This window comes from Melanaphis sacchari, unplaced genomic scaffold, assembly GCF_002803265.2.
Source record: "Melanaphis sacchari strain LSU unplaced genomic scaffold, SCAv2.0 Contig72_pilon_pilon, whole genome shotgun sequence".
Taxonomy (NCBI): Eukaryota; Metazoa; Arthropoda; class Insecta; order Hemiptera; family Aphididae; genus Melanaphis; species Melanaphis sacchari.
In genome coordinates this window covers 47879-60329 of record NW_020271519.1, presented here as the reverse complement: position 1 = coordinate 60329, position 12451 = coordinate 47879, and the positions used below count along the sequence as shown (strand labels likewise).

The following is a 12451-nucleotide window of genomic DNA, read 5'->3' as shown; positions in this document are numbered from 1 at the left end:
GCAGTTGAAAATTGAAATTATTAATTTATTTATCAGTCCATCAAATGTGTAATTTGAATATTGTAAAATATATTTTCATGTGTTTAAGAACTATATACAAAACTTAAAAAATATTATATAGATAATTTCGTTACCTAGAGATTATTTTAAAGAATAATTAATACGAAAAATCTGATTGGAATATAAGAGTTAAGTCGCAGTGTTCGTCACTACTCATTAGCACTATCTTGGCAAAGAGTAGCGTGAGCGTATATGTTAGGTTTGCAAATTATAACATTTGAAAAACAATTCTAAGCAGAGTAAATGAAACTCGTCGTGGGTTAAATCCAGTGATTTGCAAGCTTAATGAAATCTTTTTAAAAATATTCGGTACATTTAGTTTTCCTCACGCTCGTATAATCATGTAAGCCATCCAGAAATTTTAAAATCGACCTCATCATAAATCCATATTAAATTTCTACTCTATGTTTGTATCGAACTACGCATTTAAATAGAGGTTGATTGCCTGGTTTATGTATGTTTATGTAAGGTCACATAAAACTTTATCCCGAAACATTTAGACCACATTGCTTATTATTTAATATTAATATTTGCTTATAAACGAGTGTTTTGGACAGATTTATTATAATTTATACGTTTATAACATAAATTAGTACCCATAATATGTCGCGCATTGGCACCGCAGTGTTATATTATCTAAATTCTGTATTTTTGCGTGTCAAGTACGGGTTTCTCTCTATATTTATAAATATTTACGTATAATACAACTGTCTATACTTCATAGTGACAATAACGCAACAACGTAATATTACAAATTTACAACGTATTGATGTATAAAAAATGTTTAAGACATAACAATATAGAAGCACGGCCGGTGGAGGGGTACGGCGGCTGTGCGAAATTTCACTTTCCGTCGAACTACCGTAGTGCCGTCATCGTCTACTCAGACCGTTCAGTCACCGTTGCGTGCTCGATGTGTATAGTGATCAACCGCGTAGATCTATTGCCGTAACGGACTGGTCGCACGTGGACTTGTATATTATAGTGATCGCTGGCTGCCGGTTAATTATTATTATAATTATACTTTTTTAATTTTTGTTTTTAATACTTCAGACATCGATTGCATAGCACCGGTCATCGGCTTCATCGCAGATTACCACATGTGCTACGAATTACTTACAGTGAGTTTTTTTTGTCGAATATTTTTATATTTTTGATATCTAAGTCAGCGTTTCCCAAATAGTAGATTCCGACCCACTATCGGGCCATAAAAATATAATACCTGGTCGCAGAATTAATAACATTTTCATATTAAATTTTGTTATTTATCATTTTGTTTGTTAATTTGAACTTTTTAGTAAAAATATTTACAAAGTATTTACAACATAAATAATAATTATTGAGATTATTAATTAGACTTCATAAAAAACCCATCTATAAATCTATAAAGTATGCATAAATTCACTCAGACTTATTTAAGGAAGAACGGCCATTAATATATTTTTGGTTATCTTCTCGTCAAGATTACTCAATTTTAGCAGAACAAGCGATAACATTTCTCATGCCTTTTTTACAACTTATACTCGTAAGTATGAAACAGGATTTTCAACATTTGTGTTCCTGAAGAATAAATACAAAAATCAGTTGGAAATCGAACCTGACTTTAAAATAAAACTAACATCCTTTCCAGCAATTTTGGAGTTCTAAGTTAAAAATAAACAGCTTCATACTTCTTACTGATAGAAGTCAACTAATATAATTAGTTTAACTACATAATAATTATTACATTGTTGTTATAAATTAACGATTCAATTGTATTAAAAAATTATATGTGGACATTCAAATATGTTATATTTTGCCTTTTTTTTACACAATGATAAATGTAAAATATTTTGGTGAGTCACAAAAGGGAAAAAATATTAATTATCAAGCCAGCTCAAACAAGTGTTTGGGAAACGCTGATCTAAGTAATTTTCAGTATTACCTAGTAAAATTGTTCTTTTAGGCCATTATATCATATACCATTAACTCTTATTAAACATAAATACTAAAACTACAATATAAGTGCATGACTATCCGGTATTATATAAATTATGTATTATGTTATAGATTATTTTATCGATACATTGTATTGTTATTAATTGACATATAGGTGAATACATATATATAATATATTTTATCATTTTATGCTTAATTAGACTAAATATTATTCTTTTTTCTAAATTTTTGTAAATTATAGTTTATGAAATTGTGTTGAAAATAAATTAGATGTATTTTTAAAGTATTCAAATGTAGTGCTAGATTAAAAGCAAGTGGCATTTTATGTATTATCTTTGTGGTTTTAAATTACTTGATTATAATTTACTATCAAAATTTTTAATGAAAAACTAATTTGAAATGTAAAAAAAATAATTTCAAGAAACTGCAAATCAGAAGTAATGTATGAATAATGCATAATTCAAACGCCGTCTTAAAATTTGTATTATCCATGTGCATTTTTAATTTTTCTATTCAATACATAATATTTCTTGAATAGGTATTGAATACAAAAATAATAAAATTATTTTCATTGTTTTAAAAGTGTATACAACATTTTACAAATTTTACTTATTAATATAGGTACAAACAATATTTGTAAATTAAAATAAATACAAATTTTGAAGTTACTTCTTAAAAAATTATTTCAACTATTCCAATATATATAATGTATAATAATGCAGTTTTAATTCTTATCAATTTATTATAATTTGCAAGTATCTACTGTATTTTATGAAACACGTACGTTTTTTTGTAAATAAAATAAAGTAAATTTGTACTTAATATTTATTATTATTTTTTTTTTTAACATTTATTGTTTATTTGAAATATTGTTTTAGATTTTAGTTTAAAATTAAACTATTATCATTGTTCATTACTAATTATATAGAACTTTGTTATTTTAATAAAATATTTATAGTTCAATAACACACTTTTTATCTTTTTATATCTTATATATTCTTTTAAATTAAATGATATTTTATAAAAATATAAAAATTCTTTTTAGATTAAAAATAATAATATATATTTGAATTTAATATGATAACTTTCATGGTAAACCCAAAATTCAAATTAAATGGCTTATTTTACTTGTTTTAGATTTAATTTGAATACCTAACATAATTATTTTGTTATTTTTTAGTTCAATTGTAATTATGAATCATACAAATTTAGTAATAACATGAACTGTTCTAAATTAAATTCTATTAGTTACCTTTTTTTTTGTGATTTATTCTATATTTATGTTTTCATGCGAATATTGATTTAATGATGCAATTTAATAGCGTTAATATTACTGATATAAAATATCAAAACCACAATAAAAATATTTTTGAAAAAATTTTATTTCTAGAAATCAAAATTAAGGGTACTTTATTTGAATAGTTTATATTATTTTAAATCAACAATAATAGTTTTAAAAATTCGTGTGCGAGATAACAATACACTATATGTAATTATAGTATATTATGCATTATGTATCCATATAGGCCTCGTAAGAAGATGATTTTTTATTAATTTTTTTTCAACGTTTTAGGGGATGTTCTTTTAGCCTAAAACTTAGTTCAATTACATACAAATCTAAATTGCTAATTTTTACTATCCATTTTTTGATATTTTATTTTTTATTATTTAACAAACATCCACTAATTTAAATAAAAGTTATTACTTTTATCTTTGATAATTTATGTCAAAAATTGTATGATTACAATAATTTAAAAATGCATTAATTTTTAAAACTATTCATTTTAAATTTAACATAATATTTGTATTTTTTATTCAGGATAAACAAATATAAATTAATTTTTTCACAAAAATATAATATTATTATTAAATTAGTTATATTTTATTGAGTATTTAACGTAAAAATTATAACATGTATAAAACTTAGTTTTTATACCATTACAAAAAATTGAAATTGTCGTTTTTATCATAGCATTCATATATTTTAACATTATATCATAACAACAAAAATTGAACAATATACCAGAAGTGTTTATTTAAAATATATTTTAAAAATGCTAAGTCATGATCTTTTTATTTGAAGTTATGCACATTGTCATGTAACTACTGATGCGTTGTCATTAAACACATTGGCTAAGTTATCTAATACATTATTATTTGTTTTACACTTATTATTTTCATAAAAATATCCTAAACATACATATTTTAATATTATATAAAAAAAAATCAACTAATACATCAGCACGGTTATGTAAAGTTTATTTACATATAACACCATAAAATTAAATAAGCCTATATCTATTATTTAGTATTTACATATCATATTATAATAGTGAAATATACAATTCGAATGATGCATATTCCAAGGCATCCCGCACGAGATTCGTGGTAGCAAGACTATAAATTATAACATTTTAATAATAATTTTTTTCGAGAAGCTCGACACCTTAATACAATTTTAATGATTAATTATTATTCATTGGAAAATATAAAAGCAACAGAAGTTGAAGTTTAAATACTTGCTTTTATATCCCATAGTCGTTTAAAAGTCATCCATAGGAGACGAAGGACAAGGACGATTTCGTGGAAAATGTATTATTCATAATAATTATTGTATTCACACTAATAGTATTTAGTTCATTGAAAAATATTATTAAATTTCATTAACTATTTAAAAATGTTGATACTTTAATTGTACTTATTCAGTTAATAATGACACAAATAATATTATAGTATATAAATACAAACATTATTTACGTAATAATAATAATTTCTTTCTTAATATCAATAGATGTAGATAGCCAAGGCTAGGAACATCTTATCCTATCTTAAAATAAAATAAAATAAAATAATAATTTCTTAAATTATAAAAATGTTTAATTTACATTTAATAATTAGTTTTATTTAATAAACATATTAATGTATTGTTTCTTACCATTTTCCATCTATATACTTATTGCAAATATTACAGATCATGTAGATGGTTATGTAATTAAATTATAAAAATATTGTTACGTAATAAGATCGATATGAAGATTATATTACAGTATTATGAATATTTACTATCATTTTTATTTTTATAATGGAAAAAAAAATATATTTATAAATTATTTAAAAACAAAATACTATTTATTAATTTATAATAAAAATAATATTTAAACAACACAATTTCATTTTTTTTTCAAGAGGAATGAAATTTTCATTATATTATGTATTTTGTCATAATATAGATAGCTCAATAAAAACATCTCTAATAATGAATTAATTAAAATAACTTTTTACATAAAAACGTCTTGGATCGTTCTAACATGGAGTTATTATATTAAGTACCTATAATATTATAAAAGCCTGAAAATATATTTTATTATTAAATAAACTTGTTATTTTTATGTAAATAATATATCTCGTAACGTTATAATCTTTTTACTTGATTATTTTAATTAATATGAATAGGTAGATAATGTCTTACTAAAAATAATATTACAAATGAACAATATACAAATATAAACGAGGAAATACCTACACAAAACCAACTCCAACACATTTTCTACGATGCAGGTACCGTCAGAAGAACCGAGTAGACATTATTAATGTGTGTGTATGAGTGTATATGTATGTATAATGTGTAATGATTACATACTAGCTGCTAGCAGTCTAACCCACCAGAAAAAGGTTCCGTATGAATATAAAATTAAAAAATAAATAAAATAAAACCCCTTGGTAGGAATAGGTGTGACTTAGTGTATGCTTGCCAATGTGGATTTGCTATACCTGTATATTATACAGTATATACACATCCAATCAGTAAGAGAGAGATACAGAAAGAAAAAGGCAAGTTAACATTTAAACAATTTAACAGTTACTATAACAATACATTACCTGGAGACTGGAGTTATGTCACTGGAATGTTGACGTCTAGTATAATAATAGGTAATGAATGTACATCATGAAATAAATTACGTACTAACAGAGTGATTCATTTAACATAACCGAGCAACAATATTGAAAACACAAGGAATTAAAAATTAAATTAAGAACGAATCATCTTAGGAAATTTGTTAAAAATTACTTGACCATTGTTTTTAAAATTAAAATAAATATAAAATGTATAAAGTTTTTTGTATTATATTACCTAGTTCGTGATGAAATAATCACTCTGTATATGATTTATTTAATAATAATACTTCACATTTATATTCTATACATTAATAGTATCGTATTTAAATTTATCTCATCACTAACACCTCATCCGACAGCATAATGTTTTCTTTTCTTCATGACTACAGTTACGATTAAATTTCTTGAACCCTCCACTGCGATTTAGGCTAATTTATATAATAATAATAATAATATAATATGTAGGAGTATAAAGATATGATTTCTAAATCCATACATTATCTTTGTTTTTAAACGTACTACTTTATTGGTTTTGTAATAATTTGGTCAAATCATTAGGACGAACGGAAACATAAAAAAATTACTTACCGTTGGGTCGTTATACGTGTTAATGTATTCGCTTCCGAGACATTCACGATCACGGTTTTTAAGAGTGTAGGTAGGTATACGCATAAGAAAATACATAACTGCAAACCGTTTGATTTGGTTTTTTTCCACGCGAATTACAGTCTATAGCTGTATAGTCGTATAGGTGTGCATTGTTTATTGAGCACATAAGTCCACATTCAAATTCAATGATAATACTGCATCGGTCGATCGTTCAACTATTTGCACATATTATAAACATACCTGATTAGTAATTATTATTGCGCAATGTGGAGAACGGCAGTACGTTCGGCCAACGTACCTAGGTAGGTATATTATATTGCCGTAAAGTATATACATTACATTATTATCATAATGTTGTGTAGACGTATTCTAATGAAATTAATTTTCCAGTTACGATCGACTTCCGTTTGCTACACCTTACACCGACGAATGACGATCAAAATCGAAAATCATTCTGTACATCTATCGGCGTATTGATACGCACTACGCTATAATATTCGCGTGGCAAAACAATATAATGACTGACCGCTACGGTACCGCTATACGTGCTTTCATTTAATTACATCTGTTGTCCCGCGAATATAATCATCACACGCATATATATATATAAATATAAACTTACGACACGTACATACAAGACATTTAATAAACTCGTAATATAAATAATGTTATGAAAATAGAAGTCTGCATGCGCATAAGCTTCCAATGCTCCCTCCGGGCAATCGTGGGAGTAATAAGATTTTTGTCTGCATGATAATTATTATACATGTTATGTTGATAAGCACCTATAATCTCAGTTATCTAAATAGTTGCCTAGTGTTAGTATATATATAAGTTCCAGCTTAAACGCATGTATAAGATGTCTCTTATTCGTGTTATTGCTGTATCTCTAAACGTATAATACTGTTATTGCATTGTGTTCGAGGACGTTAGTTTTTTATTCAAACACAATTTAGTTACGTAAGGACCGCGACTCTTGGCAGCAATGTGATGTCATTCAGTATTTTCCAGAAAAGTTCACTCACTCGCCTCCGGTTTATATCATGTATAATTACATTGATTTTTTTTTCATTAGTCGATTCTCTAGTCCCGGGAATCGAATAATTATTTTCCGGAGTCAAACAATATATATTATGTTTATATCCCTCGAAATTCCGATTTGCTGTATAAGTGACATGGTCGTGAATACATAAATAAACCTACTATGTTATGGACCGTGACAAACATGTATGGACGCGTGTATAGAGGTACCACGAATTTTCCTCACCAATGACGTCACTGTAGGTCTCAAGTTCAACGTACCTCTATATTATTATAATGTGTATGTATACATTTTATATAGGTGGTAATATAACAAGAGAAAATCGAGCACTCGCTCGCTCTGTATATATACGAGAAACAAAATCATGTCGCGTATACAATGTATATTATAACAATATAACATATATATAATATAATTATAATTCATCCATGAGCGTTGAATGGTATACGATGACGATCTAGTGCAGTTTGAATAATCTGTTTTTAAAGCCTGCACATTATGATATAGTTCACGTTGAATGAAAATATAAATTATAGCTCGCACAGTACGAACAAAATAAAAAATAAAAACCACACCATTGTGTTCCCCTCTTGGCGCATAAACGAAAAAAAGAAAATATATTATAGCTTGTCGAATGCTATACGTGAGCGCCAATGGCGATGGTGACAAATTCCATACAGTTCATTATACTCCCGCCCAAAATTACAATAATGAATGGTCCGGTCGGAAAAAAATGAAAAATATATCGGCATAACATAATATGTGATGTAATTGTTTGACAGGTTTATATACCTATTATAATAATATGACACACCGCGCGCGAAGAAAATAATTTATGCAAAACCCATTACAATGTATACACTTTATGTACAGAACCAATATAATAGACGTATTACAATAGTTTTTGCGATTTTTCAAAATTGTTTCTTGTCGTCTGAGATTAAACTCGAACAACGTCACAAAATAAATAAATCTTTTATTAGAAAATGTATTAGGTGAAATTTAAGAAACAAGATGAGACTAGAGTTATTTAAATTTGTTTATTTATTTATTTGTCCATATAAAATGCCAAACTGCTTTAATTTTCATTATTGACAAATAACAATTACAGAGAAACAAAAACATAGGAATGAAACAGAAACAAAAGTGACATATGTATACTAATTAGACTATAATTATCTTAATCAGAAGTTCCTTTTTTGAAAATTTTGCTTACGCATAAAGACAATTAAAAGCTATCCTACTGTTTGTTGTTCTAAGAGACAAGAACCATCTATCTATATAGCCATTTATGATTTAATAGTCTATAAATAAAATCGTTTGATATTATTGTAAGTATATTTAAATCTTTACTACATTTATAACATTATACCTAGTTTATAATATCGTTTACATATACTTATTTATGTATATTCACGCCTACGTCCTACAGTCTATTCTAGTATTTCATTACATTTCAACACATCTATTCACTAATTAATATTTTCCAAATTACTTAAATAAAATATTCTGATTATTTCAATAATAGATGGTTTAAGAAAATAATTGGCCTACATGATTGAATTTTGTTTTTTTTTTTTATTTGTCAATACAAATAATACACATAATAATCTTATTGCTATTATACATTTCAGTATACGTACGTTTACCTCAAACCGCTTTCTAAACTCGTTTTTTGCAAATTATTTTAACATATTTCGAGTGTGTCTATATGTCTATATATAATATGAAGCACTAAGATATATTACAAGTTCAAAGTTATTACATATTAATTGTTTTAATTATTCGTTTATCTTGTTTCATGTTTCATTGTTTTTTCGATATTTATTCTGCGAAATTGAATAGTAAAAATACAACACGAATATATGATAAATTTTTATTTCTTTTATTTTTGTATTGTTTTATTAGTATATTCCATCTCAACAAATAATATTTTTTCTGAATATACACTATTCAATACAATATAATATATATTTTTAAAAATGTTATCTTAATAAACTATACAAGAATAGGACAGTTTGATGTTGAGAGAAGAATATAATCAACCAGAGTTGGACGAAAAACTTATATTAGATATAAGAAAATGCCTGTGAAGAGACATAGTATTTTCAAATTTTAACTATTAGCTAATGAGTTAGAAAAATTAAGTGGTAGAAATTCGATATTAACTGATGAATTAAGTACTTAGTGATAAGAATGAGTGACGAAATTAAAACATTTTAGAAAAATTTGTGCAGTCAGTATGGATGGCAGAAAGAAAATAGTATTGTGAATAAGTAATCATAAGTTTCAAAATCTGATTGAAAGAATAAAACCCATATATGTATTATAAATTTTAATGTATACTACATATTTTGAATTTTTAATACATTGATATAGTAACTTAAAAATCCATTTTTTTTTTAATATTAAAACTTGGTTTCTTGATTGTGTTAATACTTTACAAGTTTTAAAGTTTTTTCTATAGCCATTTAATATAAAGTATGATGTTTATAAATTAAAAGATACTTTAAGTGTTATGAGCGTTTTAGTTTTTTACATTTTGTGAAATCGTTTTTTGAGTTATTTTATCAATGTATAAGTACAATTTATGAATCGCTAACTAATTGTTCGAAATAATTTTAGAGCAAATAGCTATTGGCGATAAGATTATAGAATGTATTTTCGCATACAATTGGTAAATTCTTAATTAAGCCTTGTCGGGTATATGATCCCATGCGAATACTGACTGTCCGGTGGCCATATCTAAATTACATATAATTTTAACTCGACTTATTATTTGCACGGATTATGCAACGAAAAAAACAAATCTAAACAAACAAATGATAGGAAAAATAACGACGATGGTTATAATTTGATACTTATATGGCTACATCAATCGTCTACACAATTCATGTTCCTATAATGACTAACTTAGTCATATTTCGTCGTGCGATGCTGCGGGTTTATTGTAATAGAAGTGCAGCGGCTATAATTGCTCGCGATTCATAACATAATGTCCATTCCAGAACAGTTATATTATAATATACGATGCATCCAATCTTATATAGTAATTGCCCAATATGTATTGTGTGCATTGTATACGTTAATGGCTATTATAGATGTGGAAAAAGCCTCGAGACATGTATATATACACTTTAAAAATAATTTTTTTCATAATAGAATTGATTAAATTTTTTTTTTCATTTTGCATCATTGTCTAATGACACAATACGAGAGTACTGGACGTCTAGACAATATTGGGTTGATTGAACTTGATTGTGGCAAGGTTGCCGATGCATATTACGTTTAATACTACAACTATATAAGCATTAAGTTTAACCCATAAGCTCGATGAGACCGATGAGAAACTTGTCTTACAACTAATCAAAGTTGTGTAATTAAAAATATTGTATTGGTCTAAGAAAGTTAAAATTAAAGTTTCACATTTTCAAAGTTATTTTCTTTATCTAAGCTCATATTTTTATTCAGTTATCTGAACAATTAAAATGAAACACATGCTAAGTAATTATTATTTACTTGTTTCACTAACATATAATTAAATACATATTAATTTGAACTTAAACTTTTAAACTTGAAACTTAAAAGTACAAACCATTTAATCACCTATACTTCATAATATTATAATATTATGATATCAATCTAACAATATATTTATTGTATAGTATTCTTTAAGTCACAGATTTTTGTTAATAATCAATAAAATAGAAGCTTGTTTGAGTATAAATGTGTGATTACTAGAAAAAGTTATTGTCTGTACACTATAAATAAGTACCTAATAAATCTAAAAAAGAACCAAATAATGTGCGAGCATTTTTACTTTCAAAAATAAAAAATTTGTATGAAAAATAATTGATTTTATTTTAAAATATATACCCTTACTACCTTTTACTTGAATCTTTTCTTTTTCCTAAAATTCTTTCTAATGTATACTACATAATTTGCAAATAAAACTTAATAAGGAATCTAGTCTTCTTACTGACAAATTAAGTACAAAGTATTTTAGTATCAAATCATTAGTACTACAACCGTTTAACTCATACGTATGCTATTACTTTAAAATAATTTGTTTTTTAAATTGTATGATGTTTATTTTTTTTAAATTTTAAATAAAAAAATCATTGGTATCAAAAAAATACAAAAAATCAATGACTTGTTAAATCAAACTGAAACTTAATCTGTAGAATAATATTACGAAATATAAATTCACATAATATTATCTGGTTTTATATTTTGACATAAACCAAACTAGTTCCCTTTCGTCTTTTTTGTAGTAAATTTAAATCGAAGATGCAACTGTTTGTAATACTTTTACAGTTCTACGTTAGTTAAAATACAATTTTTAATAATTAACAGTAACAACAATTTATGTGTTAAGATACTGTATATGCAATGTATTTTATCATGTACCTAATATATTAAGTGTTTAATGTTTACGTTAGAACTTATAATAATACAAATTATACTTAATAAAAATCAATAATTCCTTTTTGTTCAGTAAATATGATAATTTATTGATGATTAATAATTATAATATTATATTAAAATAATGTTTTTTCGACTATTAAAATATAAATAAATTCCAAAAGTAATATAGTGGTATTACTAAAAAGTTATATAATAATAACAGTTATTTTGATTTTTGTTGAAGCGTGCTCAACGTATTCATGTAAAAACAGATCACGTATAAAGGTGAAATAAAGGGTTTAATCATTATCATTATTATTATAGTTACAAATTATAAGTTAAAAATAAGAAATATTTATATTAATATACTGAATAACAATAAAGTGAAACTTGTAAAACGATATAGCAAAGTTTATCGAAAGTGACAGTTAGTTCCTATAGTCATTGATTAAATATGGTATGATGTAACTTCTATAATATTTAAATAACCCAGATATC

The 12451-nt window shown here is 25.3% G+C and overlaps 1 protein-coding gene across 1 annotated transcript in view; it reads left to right on the top strand.

Moving 5' to 3' along the window:
• Positions 1 to 963: 963 nt before the first annotated feature.
• LOC112600825 overlaps positions 964 to 12451 on the top strand; it is a 53122-nt gene continuing 41634 nt past the window's right edge. Inside the window, exon 1 of the mRNA XM_025348138.1 lies at positions 964 to 1181. The gene's annotated coding sequence lies outside the window, so the exon portion shown is untranslated. The remainder of the gene's footprint in view (positions 1182 to 12451) is intronic.